Source organism: Macrotis lagotis, chromosome 6 (assembly GCF_037893015.1).
Source record: "Macrotis lagotis isolate mMagLag1 chromosome 6, bilby.v1.9.chrom.fasta, whole genome shotgun sequence".
Classification (NCBI taxonomy): Eukaryota; Metazoa; Chordata; class Mammalia; order Peramelemorphia; family Peramelidae; genus Macrotis; species Macrotis lagotis.
In genome coordinates, this window is record NC_133663.1 from 12,113,072 (window position 1) to 12,137,932 (window position 24,861).

Consider the following 24,861-nt stretch of genomic DNA (forward strand, 5'->3'; position numbering starts at 1 on the left):
ACTGTGTGAAATTGTATATACCTCTTCATCTCTTGGAGCCCCATGCAACTCTAGAATAAATTCCAGAGCCAGTGATAATCTACACTCATGGAGAATTCCCTATTTTATTGAAATCACAGATCTAGTTTACATATCACTAAATAATTTTCAGTATTCTTTTGAATCTTAAAGTTTGATGTAAATATGAACTATTACAATTATATTCATTTTATTTATTATCATCTATTATATTTTATTTACTCATTGTTTTCTTGATTATTTTATTATTATTATTTCTTTTTGATGCCTTTCTAACAACCACCATAATAATAGTAGTAATACTGTTATTTTTTCCCAATGTATTGGCATTGGGAGTTTCCGGTGAGGACATCCTCTAGCAATGCAGATTTATGGCTTCTCTACAATTCACAATGGAAAGGAATTAATAGGATTATGGACTTGGGGCTGGAAGAGCCCAGAGATTTCATTCGTTCCAGCCCAGAACAACTAGACTCAGTAGAAACAATGACTTTTCCAGAGTCACACAGATTAGAAGCTTCAGAGATAGCTGTGAACCCAAGGTCCTGTCACGAACTCACTTGAGGACACTGAGAAATTGAGTCACATGTCCAGGGACACAGAGCCAGCAAGTGTCAGATGCAAAATTCAAATCCAGCTCTTTCTGACCAGGACCTTAGGGTCTAAGAGCATGGCAATATCACTTTATGATTGTTTTTCTAGTCTATGTATTACAATGAGTTTCTAATCTGGGGTCATATTTTAAAATTTTAATTTGATAATTGAATTTTGATATAATTGCTTTTCTTTGAAACCTCATGCATTTTTATGCATAAAAATTATTTGGAGAGAGAAGCCTTAGATTTCGCTAGACTGATTCCCCTTAGGGTCTAGCACAAAAACTGTTAATCCCTGATTTAGCATGATAATTATTTCTTCTGAAGTATGTGATTCATTCATTCAATAATGGCAAACTATTGAATGAATGTCATTAAGAGTTCTGTGATGTACCCAAATGGATGAACCCTATCCAGATAGGTAGGTGATCAGTTGGTGCTGTTGAATGTTCAGGCTCCCTGTCAAATGTCCTTTATGGTTCCAGGTTCCAGGTTCCAGGTTCCAGGCTGCAGGCTCTACGTGAAATGGTCTATTCTTTTATCTCTCACAGCAACTATTCAACCTTCCTAGGGTCTGTTCAGGTGATGAAATCTCCACCTCCAACCATCTTGTTTAGTCTACATTGTCCAGCGACCCACATTGCAGAGAGTCTTCATGCCTAAGGGCGTGGAACTGGGGTTGAAGGCATCTCATTTATCTCTTCAAGTATGCTTATGGAGCTGCTGTAGATGCTTTCACCATCCTTCCTACTGACTCTCTTCCTACCTGTGGAGGAGGAGCCTTTCAAAATCTAGGATAGCATAGCAGGAAATAGAGCATTTCCTTTGCCCTCTGGTCCAGGGTTGCAAAGGTGACATAGAAGTCCACTCACTCAGTACTCACTGGAAACTCCCAATGCCCACGCATTGGGAAAAAATAGCAATATTATTACTACTATCATTGTTGCTATAAAAACAACAAAAATAAAATTATCAACCAAACATAATCAATGTGTAAATAAAATGTAACAAATACATTAAACAGTAATATAATTATAAAAGGTCCTATTTACATAAAATGTTAAGATTCAAAAGAATACTGAAAATTATTTAGTGATTTTTAAATTAGATCTGTGATTTCAATGCAATCCAAAGAGTTACAAAGATGTGATGGGGCACCCAATAACTGAAATATTCAGAGTAAACCATTCCAGGATACCATTCAAGCTTGTAAGGATTAATCAATGGAAATGGTGTGACACAAAGTGACTGTGGGGAGAGGGCCCAAGTTCAAATCTTGCTTGTCTCACGATAGCACTAAGACCTTAGGCACAACTTAACTTATCCAGGACTCAGTTTCCTTATCTGTAAAATGCAGATATTGCTCTGAGGTTAAACCTAAACCTTGAGGCACCCTCTCCCCTAGTACCTTTTACAACCCTCAAGTTGTAATCCTGTCATGGCTTGGACAGCATCCATCTGGCATTTACGTAACTGAACATGTGGTGATTGATGCCTTTCACAGATGCAGGGACCAAAGCAGTTGCTGGGTTTTTCCAGGCTGGTGTTAATGTCTTGGCAGGCTGGGATCCATTTAACTTTTCTTGTCTTGAGATGTGACTTGTATTCTCTGTTTCCATCGGAGATCCTTGGCTCGGATCTCAAATTGGAAGATGTCATCATCAGCTGTGGCACTTTAATAATAATAAGGAGACAGACCAGCACCACAACCTCTATTCTATCCCCTCCAGAGCTGGGGCCTTAGATTGATTTCTGATCCCCATCCATGGGAATATGATAAGGTCAGTGTTTCTATGACAAAATTTATACCAGATGCCAGGTCCTTTGCAAATATTATCTCATTGGATCCTTTTAACAATTCTGGGAGGCAAGTACATTATTTCCACACCCTTTTTACAATTGAGGAAACCGAGGCAAACAGAGATTAAGTGATTTGCCCAGAGTCACCCATCTAGGAAGCATCTGAGGCTAGATTTGAACTCGGGTCTTCCTCATTCTGGGACCACTGTACCATCTAGCTACTTCCTTAGCTCATGTACGCCCCGCAACAAGCCTATGGAGTAGACAGATACTCCTGAGAGGTTTAAGTGTTTTGCTCCAGATCAGTTGAAAGGTTTGTTTTCAGTTTTTCTTACATTGCGAGCCTAGCTCTCTTTACTAACTGCTCCAGGTCTATTTTTTTTCTTCAGGAAAATGGGAATAACACTGGCTTGTGTGTATCAAAAACTCAGAAGTTTGTGTAAGATGTTTTGCAAACTTATGAAAATTATATAAAGGTCAATCTTTGGTTTAAACAGGCAAAAGAAGAGAAAAGGAAGTTATAGAAATGTATGTTATTTGAAGTAAAAAAAATTCAGGATAGGAAATTCCTCCTGGGACACAGCTCCTATTGGCTTAAGATCAGGGGAACTTTGGAGAGCCAGAAAGGAGAGTTCATAAGATGATGTGCTACCACAGAGGAGGAAAAGAAGCAAAATGAGCCAGGATGAGCCAGGGGAGAGCAGGAATTAAGAAAACTCTTGTGTTATGGAAGGGTTGGTCCAGGGTGGTGGCTGATCAGAAAGTGTAGACCATGCTGATAATTCAGGTCTTCCAAGAAAACTGCCCCATCAAACATTCAAGGGATGGGCTCTGAGCACCCTCCTGTGGCCAAACATGGGCAGCACGCCTTCATTCTCTAGCCACATGGCTCAATGACATAGATGGGTTGGGGTTTTTAAGGGGAATTCAGCAGATTTCACACAATTGGGGCTTTCAGCCCATTGCCAGATCCTTGGGATAATTTCAACTTGTTTCATTTTCTATTTCTCAGTCAGGAAAATTACTTAGAGAGGTAAATAAGCCCATGTTTCCACAAATAAACTGTCTATACCCTAGTAAGACCAGATCAGGAAGGACCAAGTTCATTCCTGGTGCTTCCATTGAGGAAGGACTTTAGCAAAGATATATTGGATATCCTGTGGGTGGCTAGGTGGTGCAGTAGTTAGAGCACTGGCCTTGGAGTCAGGAGGACCTGAGTTCAGATCCAGCCTCAGACACTTAATAATTACCTAACTGTGTGGCCTTGGGCAAGCCACTTAACCCCATTGCCTTGAAAAATCTAAATCTAAATATATATATGAATGATATCCAGAAGGAAGTCACCAGACTGGGCAAGGTCCTTGAACTCAGATCATATGAGGGTTGTTTGAAGGAAGTGAGGATATACCCTGGGGAAGGGAAGACTTGGATGTGGCAAGGATTCCAAAGACTGTCACATGGGAAATTTGAGACATGTTCCACTCGGCCCTTGAGGGCAGAATGAGGAACAATGGGTGAACTTTGCTAAGAAGCAAGCTTAGGCTTGATATGTCTAGAGGACCTTCCCAATAATTAGGGCAATTCCCAAATGGAGAGAGTGGCTTTGAGGGGATAGTGTCCCCATCACAGAAGGTTATCTAGCAAAGGCAGAATGACACTATATTAGGGATATTCTAAAAGGGGATTTTTATTTAGATTTGAGGTCCCTTCTGCCACTTTCCTGGATATCAAAAGTATCAGGCAAAACAAATAAACACAAAGCCCAAGAATTTTCATTTGACATGTTCAGAACCTGCAAATTCTGTGAGTTTTATTTAGGAGACAGGGAGGTTTTTTGGGTTCTGTTTTGACAAATAGTTGAGGCCTTTCACTAAATGACATCTCTAAGCACCCTCTCTGCATCCACCAGTCATACTGTCTTTATAAGAACATTTTATTTCCTTCATGTATCTCCTGCTTCCTCTACCCCCTTAGCAGATAAGTAAGGCTTTCAAACTTGTTGCTGCTTGTCTGAGAGGTTAATTTATTAATTTATTAATAAATATTAATTTATTCATGATCATACAGGGTCACAGGTGAGCTCTAAGCAGGTCCTCCCAACTCAAAGAAACCCATTCCACCTTTGTCTGAGCAGGATGAGAGAGGTCTTCCATCACCAAAATCTCCTCTGAGCTCAGAAGTCATCAATATCTAATGTAATGATTTTATGTCACATTTTAGTTTACCAGGAAGCTACACATGGTCCAATTCTGTACAATTTGGCATATCCAAGGGAGGTTGATGACACTGCTGTCCTATTATAGCTAAAATTCATTTCTTTAAGAGACTGAAATAGTTCTGAAAAAATAGCCTATAAGGACTCTAAGGCTCTTGTACAGGTTTGTACACACTCATTGCATATTCTCTCCCAGTTGTAATTGCTAAGAATTACTAGCTGGACAAGGTAATTTGTGAAATTCCATAGGAATTCTTTTATTTCCCCAGGAAGTCACTGCCATATGGATTGGTCCAGAAGCAATAATTCAACCATTTATCATTAAATCCACCTTGCATCTTTCTTTATATGGGTTTGGCAAGAAATTTGAGTTTTTAGGAAATGGCTAGGCTAGTGCCTAGACATACAGTAGGCACTTAATAAATGTTTACTGATTGACCAATAGGAGTGTGCTGATAAATATTTAACAACTTGACTCAGCAGGGAAAACCAGTAGCATGACACGCTTTTTAAAATCATCATCATTATTATTTTCTCCATCATCTTCTTTGGTTTAGGGAGTGAACAAAACGGTCGCTCAAACCCCATCTTGTATCATTTTCTGATTCCCGAGGTGTAAATAAACACTCCCCCTTAGCAATAATCTGTTCTGCTGCCCATAACAGCTGGTCCCCACACTTTCCCCAACCCCACTCCTGATGGTTAATGTCTGGGAGACCTTGAGCAATTCCCTGCCCTTCAGGGTCAGAATCTCTGGAATCCCTTCCAGCTCTAAATCTGGGATTCTTTGCTAAGGTTCCAGAGGAAATATGACAATGAATGGGCGGTTCAGGTCTTTAAGAGTATGGAAATCCTGTTCAATTGTCAGCCTAGCTACCCACTGTCTTTAATGACTTCTTTCAAAGGACTCACTTTGGAAGGTACAGGCTGAATTAGACAAAGGGTGTCCCATAAATCTTAGTGCAGGAACTGAATGCTTCCCTAATCCCTTTACAACATTCTAGTAGAACCTCAGTCCCCTGAAGGGCAGGGGCTGTTTAGTTTTTGTCTTCCTATCTGTAATGTCTGGTCATACACAGTAGGAACATAATACTGGGCTTCCCTGACCCCCCACAACCCTAGGCCTCCCTCCCATGGCAGAGGGTGAAGACTGGTCTCCACCAGTCAAGTCCACCAGCTGCAGGACTTCATCATGCTCCCCCCTTGAAGGTCTTCTACCTCCCCACCCCACCTTTTCTTCTTTGGACGTGTTCTCTTCCCCCATTAGATTGTGAGTCAACCTTTCTAGGCCCCATTTCCTAGATGGAGGCTAACTTTAGGAGGACAAGCATTAGCTCAACAGAGGATCAGGAGAAGAGTTAAGTTTTAAAGGAATCTGGGAATTCTTAAGAGTCTGAAGTTGGGAAGAAGGGCATTTCTGGAAGAAGAAACAGGGTCTAGAAATGTCCCAGAAATCATCACCACTCTACTCACCTCTAAATCCTGGGGGTTTTAACGTTCAAAGGGGTCTCTCTCCTTTCTATCATCAAGGCCATTTTGAAAACACCCAGAATGGCCTTCTCAGCCTGCCAACCCTCAGAGTTTAGTCTTGAGGCCTAAGCTTGGCCTCAGCTTCTAAAGGAGGCTTGACCAGCTTGGCAAGCTAACATCCCTCAGGAACAAAGCCCTGGCTGCAGAGGCTCTGGGCTCCCTCTCATTACTCAGGACATGAGGGAAGTAGTCTAAAAGAGCCCAATCATCCTGAAAAGAGGCGAGTCTCCAAATGCTTGCTCTGGTTCCAAGGGTCCCACCTATTCCTGACAAGTCCTAAGGCTACTCTCCAGTTGTGTCTCCCAGGGCCTGTTAATATTACTTAGGGTGGGACCAACACCTGGTATTGTACTTATTAAAGCCAGCCCTGCCGCTATACTTTCTGGGTTTTTTTTTTTTTTTTTTATGTTTCCCATTCCGGTGGAAACTCAGAAATCATGAGCTATAAATGAACAGGAGGGGCCGCTTGTCTGAGTCAGCCTGAGAGAGGTGGCCAGTTATGTCTTCATTGTAAAGGAGCTCTAAAAATAAACTCTGGATCCGAACACTTCGGTCCTGGCTATCTTGAGATATCCAGTCTTCTCTCTGTCTTTCTTTTATAAGAAGAAAGGGATGGACTCTAAATTATCATGGCTTTTTAAGAAATCTGTTTTCCTGATCTTGTCCCACTCTATGGTTTTGGATGGTTACTCATCTGAACTATGGCCAGTAGCCAGGAGGAGAGGAGTGAGAGGCTCCAAAAGGCCTCCATACTATGAAAATATCAGTTTTTCTGATGATGTCAAATTCTTCATCTCACTGGAATGAATAGGGTTCTTTGGAGTCTAGAAAAAATATGCTCCTTTTATATCACAAGGCCAGAGTTAGAATTCATAAAACAAATAACTAATTATTCAAAGCATTGTTAAAAAATGCAAATCTGATTGCAACTGTGACTTGAGAGAAAGTCTTTTCCCCTTCTTTTCACAGGCTTTTAATAGGCTTCTAAATGATACTGTCCCAGGATTATTCATTTGGAGCTGGAAGGAAGTTTGAAGGTCATTGAGTCCAATTTCCTCATTGGTTAGATAGGGAAGCTGAGATCCAGCCAAGGGAAATAAATAGCCCAAGGTTATACTGGGAGCAAAAACTTAGGTCAGACCTTGAACTCAGCTCCCCAGTACTGCTGCCTTACCATTTTCCTATGGCAGCCATACCTTCGCGTTTCTTTTATAATAAACCGCTGTTACTTTTATAAAGGAGACATGGCAATAGGGGCCACCCATGACTGTGGCTTAATCTTGTGGGAGTTTCCATATAACATCTGTACCATACTTGTTTCTTTTTTTTCTTTTTTTTTTTTGGTTTTTGATAGGCAATAGGGTTAAGTGACTTGCCCAAGGTCACACAGCAAGATAATTATTAAGTGTCTGAGGCTGGATTTGAACTCAGGTCCTCCTGACTCCAGGGTCGGGGCTCTATCCACTGTGCCACCTAGCCGCCCCCTACCATGCTTGTTTCTTGAAACTGGAAAATTCCATTAGGGAGACTCCAAGGAAATGAGCTCAGTTTGGATTTTGGCTCCTTGACTTTGTTATCTTGGCGACAAGGACTCAGCTATTACTCATTTCTCCTGGCTGATACTTAACAAAATGAGGCATAGAGAGGGTTCCTTCCTTAGGAGTCTGGCCTCCCCAAAAGCCTGGATCAGAATCCTCCTCATCTGTAAATGAGATAGTTGGGTTTGATGATCTCAAAGCCCTCTCCCTTCCTAAATCCCACAAATGGTGGACTTTTTTGAGAATTGATCCAATCCTGGAAGTGAGGTAAGAGTAGTTTGGGAAGGGCTAGAAATATTATTCTTGTCATAGGATTTTAGGGCTCCCTAAATTATCCAGAGCAATTTGAGGACACCATTTTGCAAAGTCAAGACATCAAAAAATAGATAGTATGCATACCACAAAAATGGTTGAAAATTAGGCATGAATGGGGCAGACAGCTCCTGGTAATCAATCAAGCAATCAAATGAGCTGATAAATAAATTTACTAGGACAGTAAAGGACCCATAAGTAGGCTTGTTTGTTGATTGAATAAGAGTAGTTCCCTAATCCCATACAAGTTTTATGGTTTACAAAGAAACTATCAAATTTCAGACTTGGAGTTTAGGAGAAAAGTCCTTCCAAATTCAACCCTCTTAAATGATGGAAATATCTCAATAAGGAGAAACTCTTCTTACCTCCCAAAGTCACACCACATCCTTGGCAGCAAAAAGAGAAACTCCACATATGTCTTTATCCATTGGCTGACATTCCCTTCCCAAACAAAACCAATCACATCTTTGAAAATTTGGATTTATTTCCTTCAGGACTGAATAAAGTTCTAAGAATGAACCTTTTCTTTCCTAACTTTCCTTTCCAACTGCTACCTATCAACAAACACCAATATGTGTTGTTTCATTTTTGCTCCCACATTTCCAACAAGCTAAGTTTTGCCTCAACCAAAAAGAGATCAGAGGAAATAAATATAAATGTAAATGAAGAGAGTCAAACCTTTGCCTAAATGTTAGGAATTTCCGAAACTTGGGGTTCAAAATGATTATGACTCTACTCCTAACTTTTTGCCTATACATGTCCTAAAGTATTAGAAGAAGGATTCATGTTGATCCAAAGGACCATTATAATACCCTTAGGCTTAAAAAGGGCTAATTATTATAAAGTTCTAAAATGAGCCCTAAATGAAAACTTGGAATATTTAAATAATTGATATAAGTGTTTACTGATCACATTCCATGTATGGTGGGAAGGAATTTGGTTTTTGGTGAATAAAGCTTGGGTTTGAATTCAGATTTCACCAAGAAGCCTGGAGTCCTCAGGTAAATCTTAGGATTGTTTGAAGGAGCCACATAGAACCTCTAACATCTTTCCTTTACAGATGAGAAAACTAATCTCAGGGAGTTTAAATAACTACCTAGTCACATCACTTAATTTCTCTGATCATCAATTTACTTATCTATAAAATGGAAATGATACTAAAAATACTATTTACCTTAGAGTGGGTGTTCTGAGACAAGAGTTTTTGGAATGGTGCAAAGTCCTCTATAATGTGTATTATATTTACTAATAATGACAATTCAAATGATTAAATAGTTTCCAAAGCATTTTATGGACCAAATGGAACTCCAGGATTAGAAAAAGGAAATTCATTAAGAACAAGTTTTATATATTAAGATGAAAATAATTGAAATAATTACTTAAGTTCAAGGAACTCTTTGGGAACCTCCTGCTGTTAGCTTTTGGAAAAGAGCATCAGGAGTGATAGGGGATAGGCAGGTGCCAACTTCATAGAGCACTGAACTTTGAGCAATGCCATTTTATCATTGATTCTAGTGTGTGGAAACTAGATGTTGCAGCGGGAATGAATCAAATAATTTTTTATATCCAAATGTTTCAATTAAAAAGCCCATTAATATTTTTCAGCAAAAAGGGGGCAAGTACTATTTGATGATCTAAATTCTGGGCAATTAAAATCTGGCATAGAAGCTTTCACAGTAATCATGAAAATGTAGTTATAAGTTTTGGGGACTTTTTTAAAACCATTCATCCCTCTCAGGGATCACTTGTCAAAATATAATACTGACATTTATGTTTTTATGTGTGCATGTTTGGGCCTCCCTCTGCCCCTTCCTAATGCAACTCATTTTTTTTAATTTTCTATATTAAAAATAGCTCAAATTTGATGTACATTTTGCGGGGTGGTCCTGGCACTTTCTAATATTATGATTAAGTTGGCTGAAATTCCAGTCCTTCCCATGAAACCCAGGTCAGAGAGGAGGTCACTAGTTCATTTGGCATTGTAACTCAAACTACTCCCAAATTCTGATCATTATTTCTGACTATAGAAGAGGTGAATCACTCAGTGGAGAGTCTGAATAAGAATTTCTATTTCTTTCCATTTTATCTCAAAGGTGGTCCCCTCCTGGAGTCCATTTGTGTAAGTTTAATACAGGAGGAAAGCTATATATTTCTTAAGCCAAGATTAGGGAGAAGATTGATTTTAACAGGGACCAAACTAGTGTCTCATGTTCTCCTAACCAGACCTCCACTTACTGTGGACAAAGATGCAGAATACTTTATTATCCTGGCATATTTCAATAGGACAAATTTCGGCTATATTAAATATTACTATCTTTTTCAAATAATGTCAAATCTGTCTCTAAAGCGTTTTGCTTAAATTAATTCATTTTTAAGAAACTCAGGGCACACAAATAGGGACCATCCCTTATTTTATAAAGAGGAAAATAGTAATTTATTAATCAGAAGCATTTGACTATAGCCCCAGAGCAGTGGTTTTCAAAATGTGGGACATGGGATATTTTCAGGGGGTCAAAACTCCATTCATCATGATTGCAAGATTATTTGCTTATGAAAACGGCCCTCATTTCTTCCATGTGTTCCACCATTCAACTATAGATTACTACGTTTGAGTCTAAAACAAATTTGTGATTATCCACAAAAATATGCATCAGTCAAAACAATGTATAGCAAGAGAGTCACTGCAGTAGTAGATATGAGAATTTAGTTATCTTTTATTAGTTTTCTTTATTATTATTTCTATTTAAGCCATCGTTCTAATTTTTTTGGAAAATAGTTATTTTTCTTAAAATGTTACGTTGAAATATAATGGGGTTAATAGGTCATTTAGCCCGTTTATTTGTTTCTTCAATGGTAAAATGGGAATAATAATACCACTTACCTCTCGGGATTATATGAGGATCAAAGTAGATAATATTTATGTTCACACAGTGTCTGACACCCAATAGCTACTATATAAACATCTATTCCATTGTCAACTCAATTTAAATGAATTAATAGATAAAGTATTTTTCAATGAGCAGTTTTCATTTCTAGCATGATAGATATTGTTAGAGATACCTCCCCTAAATGTAACTCTTTGAAGGGGTTCTCAGTGACTTTGAAGAGTATTAAAGGGTCCTTTGATGAGAACATTTCAGAACCAGAATCATGGTGGAAGAACGATAGTGCAGATCATCTTGTGGCCTAGATTTGTTTTTAGACTTGTGATTTACCCAAAGTTGGAAATTCCTGAAGTAGGAAGACCTCCACCAGGTTACACGAGCCACTTCTTGTCACGTGTCATCTTAACAATGTGGTCTAAAGATTGAGCACCGGCTTTGGAGTCACAAAGACTTAGGTCAAATCCTGCCTCTGACACTCCCATCAACTAGGTGACCCTGGACAAGTCAGCTTACCTTGCTGAGGCTTAGTTTCTTTTATCTCTAATATGGGAACAATAGTATCTCAGGGTCATTATGAAGGTTAGGTGAGAATATTTGTAAAAAGTTGTTAAATTGATATATAATATTTTCTATTATTGGTACTGTTAAGGATTCACAGGAAACACTGAAAGAAGGATTTCCTGAGGTCTCTATTTTGGGGAGACTTTTCCTGCAGACACTGACTCTTGAGTTTTTCTTCCCTTCTCACATGGACCCAAGTTCAAATAGAGAACGTAAGCACCTTGGGAGCAGGGACCCTTTCATTTTTGTATTTGAGGTTCCAATGCCTGGAAAATAGTTGATGATTAATAAATGTTTGCTAATCAATTGATTGATAGGACTCTAATAGCCATGGTAGAAGATCTATCTTTAAAACATGGAACAAATCTAATAATACCAAATAATCAATTAATATCAATTCTACATATTTCTAATGCTTGTTTGACTAATGAGAAAGTATAACTTTTGACTGAAAAGTTTACCCTCTCCTTCTGGGTTATAGATTTATACAATCCCTTTCTCCAAGGGATTGAGGAGAACCCACGAACATTTCTAAACTTGCCTTAGTGACCCTTCTCATCTAAGGATGATATCCCCAAGATCAGTCTCCTGGATAATTCCACTTAGAGCTAGAAGATTACTGAATTATTATCTCCCACTCACACTTAGGTAATGCAGTTATAGAAATAAGTCAATTAAGAACTATTTAAAAATTTTTCATTTAGCAATAAAAAGCCATGTAATTAAAAAAGAGATTTTTTAAAAAAACAAAGAAATCAAGATAATTTTTAAAGATATAGATAGTGGAACCAACTTGGCCTGGCTCTCTAAAGCAACTATTACATTTTCAATGTAAGCATTTATACTCCAGAAATCTGCAAAGGGATGAATCATGATTTGATTTATTCTTATGTTGATTGTCTAGACAAGTAATGTAGAAAATGTTAATGATTCATTTTAAGCTTAAAATGTGTCATTGGTATGTATATATATATATATATATATATATGTATATATATATACATATATATGTATATTTAGAGAGAGGGCTGTTTATTACACATTTTCCAGAATACATTTGAATGATTCTACACTGCTGTATTTGGGTCTAAAACAAATTTGTGGATTATTCACAAAAATATATTCATTATCAAACCAAATATTGGATAAACATAGCAGCCTGATTTCATAAGGAGAAACCAGACAGGCTTTTAAAGTGACTTTTAGGGGCGGCTAGGTGGCGCAGTGGATAAAGCACTGGCCCTGGAGTCAGGAGTACCTAGGTTCAAATCTGGGCTCAGACACTTAATAATTAACCTAGCTGTGTGGCCTTGGGCAAGCCACTTAACCCCATTTGCCTTGCAAAAAAAAACCTAAAAAAAAATAAAGTGACTTTTAAAGAACACATGACTCCACTATTATAAGACTTTTTTAAGTCTATAAAGAACAAGTTGATATGTAGAGGTGGGAATTATAGGTGTAGACATAATGACTGAAACTTTGGAAACTGTTCTCCCACCTTCCTTCCTAGGGACACATCCTAGAGTCAAAAGATCAGAGATCCCAGGATAGAGACTTGAAAGATGCTCATGCTGAAGGCAGAAAAGATGCAAAGAGTTCTGATAAATGAGAGCAAAGAAGAGGGATCAGATAGATAAGAGGAAAGTGGGGAGATAGATCATGATAATGATGATGCTTGTCCTTCATTCTCGAAGAAGACCATGACCTCAGGGAGGTGATGCCATGACAAGCACAGCAATTGGATTTGAGTGAAGGGGTGCAGAGATAAGTCACCAGCCTCAGTTTCTCCTACAGAGTCATCACGAATCAGGACCACTGGAGAGAGCCATGGATGCAAGGCAATCAGAGTTAAATGACTTGCCCAAGGCCCAGTTAGTAAGTGGCAAGTGTTTGAGGTTGGATTCAAACTCCATCCCCCAACTCCAAGACCAGTGCTCTATTCATTGCACCACCTAGAAGCCTTAGGAGATAGAAGACAAGAAAGAGTGTGTCAGTGAAGTGACTGGTGCATGGTATTAAGAAAAATAAGGATCTGCTTTGGAACAAAATAAATAATGATCCTTACCCCAAGGGCAAGTTTGGTCATTTATACTCTATGAACTATTTATGCTAGGATGTCCCTACAGTTCTTTTAGAATCCTTAGCATCAATAATGGGGGACAGGCTTCCACCTTCCTTGGCTCCAGGAGAAACTTCTGGAATCTGAGGCTTAATAGATTCCCCCCCACCTGATTTCCTCCAGAAATAGTTCAACCTCCAAGGGGCTAAAGATAATGAAAGGCTAGATGGGGGTAAAATCAGAGGAGGCAGCATTCTTGCCTCTCATCTCCACCCCACAGTGAGTTCTACAAAGTTCTGTTAGTTGTTCCATTTGTTCAGTTCCTTTTGAATTTTGCTTATACACGCTTCATTTTATTCTTGCTTCTTTTCAACTTTAATTTCCACAATCTCATTGTTAGGGGAACTGTCTCATATGGGTCAGGATTTACCTTTGAAAATATCCTCAAAGATTGGTCTATCATTCCTGTGGTCTATTTTCCCCCCTAGGGATTGAGCAGAACAAGCAGGCATCCCCCAAACTTGCCTCAATGATATCTTTCAGTCAAAAATCAGGACTACTGCTGAATGATTCTCTCTTACCTCCCAACCCTCCTTTGCCATCTTAATCTCATGTAGGACACTGGAAGTCTTTCCCCCTCCATGGATGTCACCTACGTCTCTTGATACTATAGTAGAAAAAGGAAGCCTCTTGGTCCTATTCCTCTTGGACCAGTCAGTGGGAGGGATGTTTCCTAGGTTCTGCAAGAAGGCAAGAGTACCCGACTTCACAACTTATATCAATGAATCATAGAATTCAGGGCAGGCTTCCATGGTCAATCCTGGCAACCCTGAGTCAAACTTGGGGAGGTAGTGACTTTTACAAGATGATACAAGTAGCTGAGGATTAGCGGCAAGGCTTGAACCCTTCCCTTTGTGCATTGTTCTCATTCTGATCCTCAAGCGCTCCCTTTTCCCATGGTAAGCCAATCGCAGTTCCAACTATGTGATTCAGGGACCTGACATTTTGTTGCTCCATTGTTTTTAGTTACATGCAACTCTTTGTGAAATCTCATTTAGAATTTTCTTGGCAGAATATTGAATGGTGGATCATCCTTCTCTAGCTATTTTACAGAGGAGGAAACTGAAGCAGACAGGGTGAAGTTGACTTGCCCAGGATCACACAGTTATTAAGTGGCAGGGGCCAGATTTGAACTCAGGAAGATGACTCTAGATCTGACACTAATCTATAGAGTCACCTAGTTGACATATGCCAAAAATATGTTACTATTCTTGCCCAAACTGGAATCATTCTCTAGGTAATCACCCAAATTTAGAATCTGCCTAATAAACTGGGCTGATAGCATATGCTGCTTTAATCCTTCAGTCTTTTCATGTTCCCACAAATCCAAGTTCAGCACTTGGGTGAAATGAATTCTGGGATATCCTCAACCTAATCTCCTCTACCTATAATTTGTAGATAATACTTTTATGTCATACCCTAAACCAGACAGAAACAAATAAAATCTAGTTCTTCTGAACAAAGATTAACTAATTTCATGCCTGTTACTTAGTTTGTTTCCTCTTGCCAGGGATTTCCAGATATTTTCCCTATACTTACTACTACCCCGGCTGCTTACTTACCTTTCTGACATATGATTTATTTCTTCTTTTGCTTCTCTGGAGAAACTCACCACCATAGAATTGAGTCTTTTTTAATGTATTATTTATTTCTGGTTGGAAAGTTAAAAGTTCTGATTTTTGTACAATGCTATTTTTTTTGTTTAGATTTCATTTATCTGTTGAATACTTCTGGAACTTTATTTTGATGTTACCTGATTTCTTATGTTTCTGCAGTATTCTATCTTTCATCAAGTTTTGGTTATTTTTATTTTTCTTGAAATATTTGACACTAATGCACTGTTGGGGGAGTTGTGAACTATTCCAATCATCATAGAGAGCAATAAAATTGATTATACCTTTTGATCCAGCAATACCAAAACTAGCCCTATATCCAGAAGAAATCATAAAATTATAAAAAGTTCCACGTTCCAAAATATTCATAGCATCTCTTTTTGTAGTGGCAAAGAATTGGAAATTGAGGGGATGTCCAACAATTGGGGAATGGTTGAACATGGTAAACGAAAGTTATAGAATACTATTGTTTTACAAGAAACTATGAATGGTCTGACTCTAGAGAAGCTTGTGATAAATTACAAGAACTGATGCTGGGTGAAGGGAGCAGAACCAAGAGAACATTGTACACAGTAACAATAACCTTGTGAGCTGATCAGCCTTGATGGATGTAGCCCCTCTCAGCAGTTCAGAGAGCCAGGACAACCCTGGGAGACTGGCTATGGACAATGCTATTATTCCCCATCCAGAGGAAGAAGAATAAAATAAAACAAACAGACAAAAAAATGATAGAAACTGAATGAATACTATCTTCACTTTTTTAAAATTTTCTCTTATGCTTTTCCTTCCTATCTCCTGGTTCCTTGATCCTAATTCCTCATACAGAAAATGACTAATCTGTAAACATGTTAAACACAAATATATATTTATAAAGTTCATCAGACTGTTCAGTGAGAAGGGAGAGTGGAAGGAAATTATGTAGCTTATAAATATGCTTGTGGATGAATGTTGAAAAACTTTCATAATATGTAATTTGAAAATAAACTATCAATTGGGAGAAAAAAGAAATATTTGTTAAGACAGTTTTGTGTTCTTAGTGACAATATAGTCCTCATTCTTCCATTTAAATTTAAGATCATTTTTACTGATTTTTCTACTTGCACTTTAGTTTTTTAACTAGATTTTTTCCTCTTAATTATTTTTAGTGTTTTAACCTTTTTAATCTTTATATTCTTGTTACTTTATTCCTTTATGATGAGTACAGTTCTCCCTCCCCCAACTCTTTATTGTTGCATCAAAGATTGTTTGGATAGCTCCAATTTTATGGAAGAGATCTCATCTTACCCATGGTATTATTTTCTTCTATTTCTTCGCATTATTCATTCAAGAAAACCTTACAAAGTAGCTATTTAATAAATACTTGTTGATGGATAGCAATAAGGAATTCATCCATCTTACACTAAAAATACTACTCAAAATACTCAAAACAGAGTTGGGTAACTTTGGTCAGAATTCAGGATTTATGACTTATTATCTGAATGACTTTGGGCAATTCAATGAACTTCTCTGGACTTCAGTTTCCTCAACTTTAAAAGGAGTGGGTCAAATTAGGTGACCTCCAATATCCTTTCCAAATCTGAATCTATGATCCTAGGGTGTTCCCATCATGTGAATTCTGGCCTTGATTCAATACTGGAAGTTGCTGTGACAGGGGAGATGATGAAATAACTAACTGAATTTGCAATTTTTCTACTGATTGCAGCATTATGAGTCAAAGAGTTGCCATCTGAACCAATAAGTCTTTAATATTTCAAAAGCAAGAAAAACATTCCAGAAGGTTCTAATCCTAGGCATTAAACATTCACTACTGGTACCTGTTAAATTTCTCCTGGCATTATATTAAAAAGAGGACAGTCAAAGTAGCAAGACATGAGACACTCAAATTATGGAATTTTGACCTATGATACTTAAAGCAAAAAATAGAAATCACATCAAGCGCCATTTGCCTTAGGGTTGTGGTCTTAGCTAGACCTGATGGTCAGGATAAGTCCCACATAGGAATATAACCTAGAACTTGTACTCCTTTGTGTGACTAGGTAGTTGCTCATGAGTATCATGGGGGATAGTAAGTCATGAAACAAGGACGAGTTTTTGAAAGTATATTCCCTAAGTCAGAGACACCTATAATGGTGAGATCCTCTGCCGTGTTATTGCCTTCATTGAATTCATTGACAAGAGGCATCTTCTCAGCATTACATAGCAAGCAGAGCATTGGACTTGAATTCAGAAAAGCTTGGATTTCAATCCTGCCTTAGACACTCACTAGCAAATCATTTCATTTGCCTGTTCTTCTCTAAAGTAAGATAATTGGAAAATTGGCCTTGAAGATCTCTTCTGTCTCTAAATCTATGAATTTGGGGAAAGAGACTTGATGGGGAGAAAAGAGTTAGTTACCACCAAAAAGAAAAGAAAAGAGAAGAGGGCCATGGAAGCATTTTTTAAATGCATTAAAGTAAACAAAGGAATGAAGACAATCAGTATAATTTTGAAATTACCATGTATTTTATATATTTTTAAAATTAGTTATAAATACTAGTATTTCATAGTTTTAAAAATACTCTTTTTCTGTTGTTTTTTATAGAAATGTTCATTTGGGGGAGAGTGGGGAGGTGTGTGTGAAAAAATCATGTGACTTGTTTTTTAGTAAGCCAGACTGACTTTTCTAAATATTTTGCAAACCACATCTATAATAACACAGTTAGAATTTTGCTAGAAATAGATACTGAGCTTATTAAACTATTGTTTTAATTCTCTTCTTTCCTATTTAGAAAACCAGAATTATTTTCCATTCATTAGTTTTTGAATACCTTTCCTGTTCTCCAAGGTCATTCAAAGATGATCATCAGTGGTTCATAAATCATAGAGGTCAGATTTTTCAGGATCTTAGGATGTTGGACAACTAAATGGTCCTGATCACTTTCAGAGCCATCTGTGTGCTCTTTCCATTTAGAATCTTCTATGTGTGAGTATTCCCTTCATGACAAAATCCCTTTGAGTTAACACTGGAGAATATTGATATTTCAAGTGTTCTCTCAGTTTCAGTGTTCTTATCAGGGACCCACAAACCAACCCATGGTCTTGTTCCTAGCAGCAAAACAGAAATTCTTTTACTATTGAAGAGAGTATTCTAGCACTCCACCCTCTAGCTAATCCCTACCCTTTAGGTAAGAAGTCACATTAGGAAGAGAAGAAGGGGAACCATAGTGCCTTTTGCCTGGGGCAACTTTGAAATTGGGCCCCCCTGAAAATAATGGAAGATTCTGACTCAGACTAGTCAGAGAAGGAGAAGAAGGAGGAGGAGGAGGAAGAGGAAGAGGAGGAGGAGGAAGAAAAAGAAGGAAGAGGAGGAAGAAGAAGGAAGAAGAAGAAAGAAGGAAGAAGAAAGAAGAAGAAGAAGGAAGAAGGAAGAAGAAGAAGAAGAAGAGAGATTGAGAACCATGAAAGGAGCTATGGTAGGAGCCAGAATTAGTAATGTTACTTAGACACGATAAAAGACAAAAATGGTAGGAATTTAACAGAAGCAGAAGAGATTAACAAAAAATGACAAGAATTTATTGAAAATCTATGCAAGAAAGATCTTAACATTCTTGATAACCACAATGGTCTGGTTCCTGATCTAGTCAGACATCCTGGAGAATGAAGTACAGTGAACCTTAGGAAAAATTGCTAACTATAAGACTAGCAAAGCTATTTAAGATCCTTAAAAAAGCTGCTACTAAAGTGGTACATTCAGTATGCTGACAAATATGGAAAATTCAGCAGTGGCCACTGGATTGGAAAAAAAGCAGTTTCTATCCCTATCCTAAGGAAAGCAATGCCAAGGAATATTTAGATTTTTGAACAATTCCACTCACTGTATGCACCATTAAGATTATGCTGAAGATTCTGCAAGCTAGTAAGCAATATGTGAACTAAGTATTATCAAAAGAACAGGTTGGTTTTCAAAGAGGCAAGGGAACTAGAGACCAAATTGCCAATATTCACTGGATTATGAAGAAAGCAAAATAGTTTATGGAAAAAACACATCTATTTCTGCTTCATTGTCGATACTCTAGCCTTTCACTATGTGGATCACAACAAATTGTGACAGGTCCTCAATGTACTAAATCATCTTGTCTCCCAAGAAACCTGTAGACAGGTCAAAATGCAAGAGATAGAACCAAAGACAGAAAAACCAATTAATCTGACATTGAAAAAGGAATATGAAGAAGCTGAGTATCGTCAATTTATTTATTTAATTTATAGGCAGAATATGTCATGTGAAGTGTCAACCTGGATGAATCAAAATCCTGAATTACAGTTGATGGCAGAAATATCAGCCAACTTATATGGTCACACAATATCACTCTGATGGTGAAAAGTGTTTAAGAATTTAGAAGCCTCTGGATAAGTCCTAAAGAAGAGAGTGTAAAAGAAGGCTTGAAGTTGAACAAAAAACAACAATGAAGATCATGGCAACTGATCCCATCACTTCCTGGTAAATAGAGGGAAAAGAAATGGAAGCAATGTCAGATTTTATGTTCTTGGTTTCAAAGATCACTTCAAATGGTAACCATAATCATGACATTAAAAAGTACCACTCCTTGGAAAGAAAGCTATGGCAAATCTTAATAGTATACTGAAAAGTTGAGGCATTGCCTTGTCAACAAATGTTCACATGGTTAAAGCTTTGTTTTTTTTTTTAATAGCAATGTATGACTGTCAGAGTTTGATTATAAGAAATAAATTAGCACTTTTGAATTGTGAGACTGGAGAAAACTTTTGAGAGTCCCTTGGACAGCAAGGAGATAAACTCATTCAAGACTTAAAGAAATTAATTCAGGCTATTCACTGAAAAGTCAAATATTGAATTTGAAGTTAAAATATTTAAATATTGTCTATGAAATGGAAAATGGGTCTTATTGGAAAAGACCCTGATGTTGGGAAAGATTCAAGGCAAATGGAGAAGGGGTCAGTGGAGATGAGATGGATAGAGTGTCTTGGAAGAATGAACAAGAGCTTGGACAAACTTGTGATAAAATGAACTATCAAGAGTCAGACATGATTGAATATGTAGATAGCAACAATAATATTATGTTCCATTACAAAAATATTCATAACACCTTTTTTTTAGGTTTTTTTTTTTATTTTTGCAAGGCAAACGGGGTTAAGTGGCTTGTCCAAAGCCACACAGCTGGGTGATTATTAAGTGTCTGAGACTGGATTTGAACCCAGGCACTCCTGACTCCAGGCCCAGTGCTTTATCCACCACGCCACCTAGCCACCCCTCCACTATGCCACCTAGCCACCCTTATAGCAGCTTTTTTTGTAATGTCAAAGAATTGGAAATTGAGAGGATGCCTATCCATTGGGGAATGGCTGAACAAACAGTGGTATATGTATATGTGATGGAACAGTTGTTCTATAAGAAATCATGAGGGTGGTATGCCAGAAAAGCCTGGAAAGACTTGCATGAATTGATGCTGAGTAAAATGAGCAGAATCAGAAGAACATTATATAAAATAACGACAATATGGGTTGATAACCAACCTTGATGGACTTGATCATTTCAGTGGAACAATAATCAAAGACAATTTTAAAAGACTTGTGATGGAAAATACCATCAATGAAAACCAAAGCTTATTGTTTTCTATTTTTACAAGTTGTCTTATGTAATATGTCATTTTTTCTCTCTAATGTTTTTATTCCTCTGTTTGGATCTGATTCTTCTCTCACAACTTGATCAACATGGATCGATGTTTAACATCGATCTATAAATATAGATCCTGTATCAGATTATTTTCTGTCAGGGGAGGGAGAAAAAAATGATTGGTAAATCATTGAATGGTAAATCAATGAATGGTAAAAATTACCATTGTATGTAGATGGAGAAGAAAATAAATAAAATATTAAAAAAAAGAAAATAATAATACTATGTGCGTGAGATGAAAGAAAAACAAAGCATGGCCTCTCAAAGAGTTTGAATTCTAGTGTGGCAGATAACATGCAAATTGCTTTCTCAAAACAAGATACGTAAACAGGATAAAGTGGAGTTAATCTGCAGAAGGAAGGTACTAGCATTAAGGGGAATCAGATAGATTTCTTGTTAGAAGGTGGGATTTTAGTTGAGACCTAAGGGAAGTCATAATAGTCAAGAAATGGAGATGAGAATGGAGGGAAATCTAGGGAAAAGGATGTGAAGACAGAGAATGGAGGAAAGGAGATTATTCCAAATGTCCAGGCAAAATATAATGAGTCAATGTGAAGCTGTGGTGGTGAAAATGAAAAAGTAGAAAGTTATTCATTCAACTTATCAAAGTTGAAACAACAGGATGGAGAATCAAAGGACTGGGAGAAGGCAAAGGTGACTTTCTCAGACTTAAACATAGTCATAGGTTGGTGATTCCAATAATAGAAAGAAAGAATTCTTAAAGTGGGACTGATTTGAAGAAGATTGGTTTGTCCAGAGTTGTTGTTTATACAAAACTGTCAAGAAAACTGAACTGAAACACTCATTGAGAATTTATGAATATGTGTGTGAGGGGGGAAGGGGAAGTGAGATACATAATTTTACTTTAGTGTTTTTATTTCTTTAAATTGTGAATTAGGTTTAAATTAAAAATTATGCTCATTTTTTGTGTTCTCATTCATTTAATAAGAATAACAGCGGCAGCTAGATGGTGTAGTGAATAGGGCACCAGTTCTGGAGTCAGGAGGACCTGAGTTCAAATCCAGCCTCAAACATGTAATAATTACCTATGACCTTGGGCAAGTCACATAACCCATTGTCTTACCAAAAAAAATTACACACCTATTTCTTGAACAAAAGAATATTAGGAATTTTTCAGAACAATATTTTTCAAATAATAAAGTTTATTTTAAAAATTCTCGACCAAATGAAAAGAGCCTTATTTTTTCAGTGACTTCCAACTTGACCAGTCTCTCTTGGGTTAACAGAAATTGAAGGTCAATCCTAAAATTGAAAAGTGCCAAGATCAATTAAGGTACTAACAGAAATTTCCACCTACCTTAGGCTGGTGGTTCTCTATGTATATTCTCTGAAATAGAAACCAGAAAAAAACTTTTATTAGAAATTCTGAGAAAATTAAATACACCCCATGAAAAGTCAGCTAATTAAATTAATTGGTAGGGGGATTATATAGGAACTATCTGCCTAGTTGACTGGGCTGAGAACTAATTGCATCATCAGGTAATCTCCCTCTGAAAATTATGTAGAAGGGTTCAGATAGAACTGTAACAAGAACAGGATGTGTATGGCTTAGGCCCAGGACACTGATATCTAGATAGCATATATATTTGTTTTTTTCATCTTATCTCAAATTTATTTTTAAAATGATATTTCATTTTTAATGAAAAATATTTTTAATATTTTAAACTGATATTTCCTTTTCCTCAGTTTTATGTAAAGAAAATTGTAACATTCATTTTTAAAGTTTGAGCTCCAAATTTTCTCCCTCCCTCCCTCATCTCCCCCTCCCACCCCAAGACAACAAGCAATTTCTTATAGGTTATGCATATTCAATCATGCAAAGCATAGACTCTTTAATTTTTTTAATTATGCATTTTTTCAATTTGTTGCATTCACATTAAATATGACTTGCATTCCTTCCGCAGCATAGAAGCTATTGTGCTTATCACTTACTTTACAAATAATATGAGTTATAAAGAGGGCAGCTGGTGGCACCACAGATCACTGGTCTTGGAGTCAGGAGGACAGGAGTTGGAATACAACCTCAGGCACTTGACACTAACTGTGTGACCTTGGGCAAAGTCACATCAAGGACCATCTCTAGTGGTCCTGATCCACATCTGGCCATTGGACCCAGATGACTCTGGAGGAGAAAGTGAGGCTGCTGACTTAGCACCAATCCCAATTCATGTCCTTGTCATGGCAACATCTCCCTGATGTCATGGTCTTCTTTGAAAAATGAAGAACAAAAAACATTAGTTAAAAGAGGAAGTTTTCAAGAGCTGTCAAAGACTTTTACTATGCTTCAGAGGCTGATATCTTCTTCTCTGACTTTCCTCAGGGTGGCAATCTACCTGGCAGGGCCTCCATCCACCTCACCTTTTCTTGGGCTCTCTGCCCATAGGGGCTGATGTCTCAGGGACTCTGCTAGCCCCCTTCTCCCCAACTTCCCAGGATAGAATCTGGAATTTTTCTGAAAGAAGATCCAATGTTCTTGAGTCTCTCCTGAATTCTTCCTCTCTCCCTTCCCCCTTCAAAACAAAAAACCTCTATTTAGATTAATTATTCTTATATCATTTTCATATCACAAATTATGAGGCAGCCAGGGGACACATTAGATAAAATGCTAGACCAGGAGTCAGGGAGACTGAGTTCAATTCTGGCCTCTGAAACCCAAGAGTGGCAAAGCATGTCAACTTAGTCTGCCTCAATTTCCTCCTATATAAGGTGGGAATAATCCTAGCACCTACTCTACTGAGTTCTTGTGATGATAAAATGAAATAATATTTGTAAATCACTTTGAAAACTTTAAGGCACTATATAAATTCAATCATTATTATTATAGTGATTCCATGGAATCAAAATTGCGGGGTCTGAGTTCCTCAGTTATTCTGTTTTTTGCTTCCTTTTGTATCCCCCAGTCTCTGGCACATAATAGATGCTTGTTGTCATTCAGTCATTTTCATCCATTTCAGACTCATCATGCTCCTATTTGGGGTTTTCTTGACAAAGATACTGAAATGGTTTGCCATTTCCTTCTCCAGGTCATTTTAGAGATGAGGAAACTGAGTCAAACATTAAACCAGAATCATACAATAATGTGTCAGAGGTCAGACTTGAACTTAGGTCTTCCGGACTCCAGATCCAGAGCTCTCTATCCAGTGGGTCACCAACCTGCCCCTAACGGACTAAAATGCTAGCTTTCTAAATGTTTGCTGACTGAGCTAAGCCTCATCTCAACCCCTGCCTGCTGCTCTGCCCTCTTACAAGTTTTTAATGCAGTGAGCCTGGCATCTCTTCCCGTATAGATGGAAGTCCTTAGTATCTCCTTATGTGAGTCAAGAAGCCCCTGTGATGCCAACCCTGAACTTGTGATGCTCTTTGACTACAGCTTCTCAAACTGTGTTGCAATGAAAGTTGAGGATTCACATGAACCAATGGAGGACATGGAAGAAAATCTAGGTGTCTTCCAAATTTTGAAATCTTCAGACTCATTTCATTGGTGTGTGTGCATGTATGTGTGTGTGTTTGTGTGTGTGTGTGTGTGTGTGTGTGCGCATGTGCGCGTGCGCCAGGTGGGTTTTTGTACAGATGTGTGTGCACTTACTCCACTGATGATTGTCTGTTGCTCTCCCATGTCTGCCCACCAAGACTTACCATTTTCCCTTGGTTAGAGTGAAGAAAGATCAGAATCCAAAGTCTTCTGACTTTAGCATCAATTTTCATTTTGCTACCCCAGGTTCCTTTTTTTAAAATATTAAATATGAAATCTCTTCAAGGTATTTTTTACATAGAGTAGTTTCCAGAAGGAATTTCTTTCTTTTTAAAACTGTGTTTCCATTTGTGTTGGAGCTTTGGGATGAGGAATACTTTTGCCAATGAAGATTTCCCTGGCCCTTGTTTTTGGCAGAGTCCCCTCACCTACTTTATATCATAGGATCCATGGGCATTAAGTCCAATGAAACAATGGATCTCTTCTCTGATT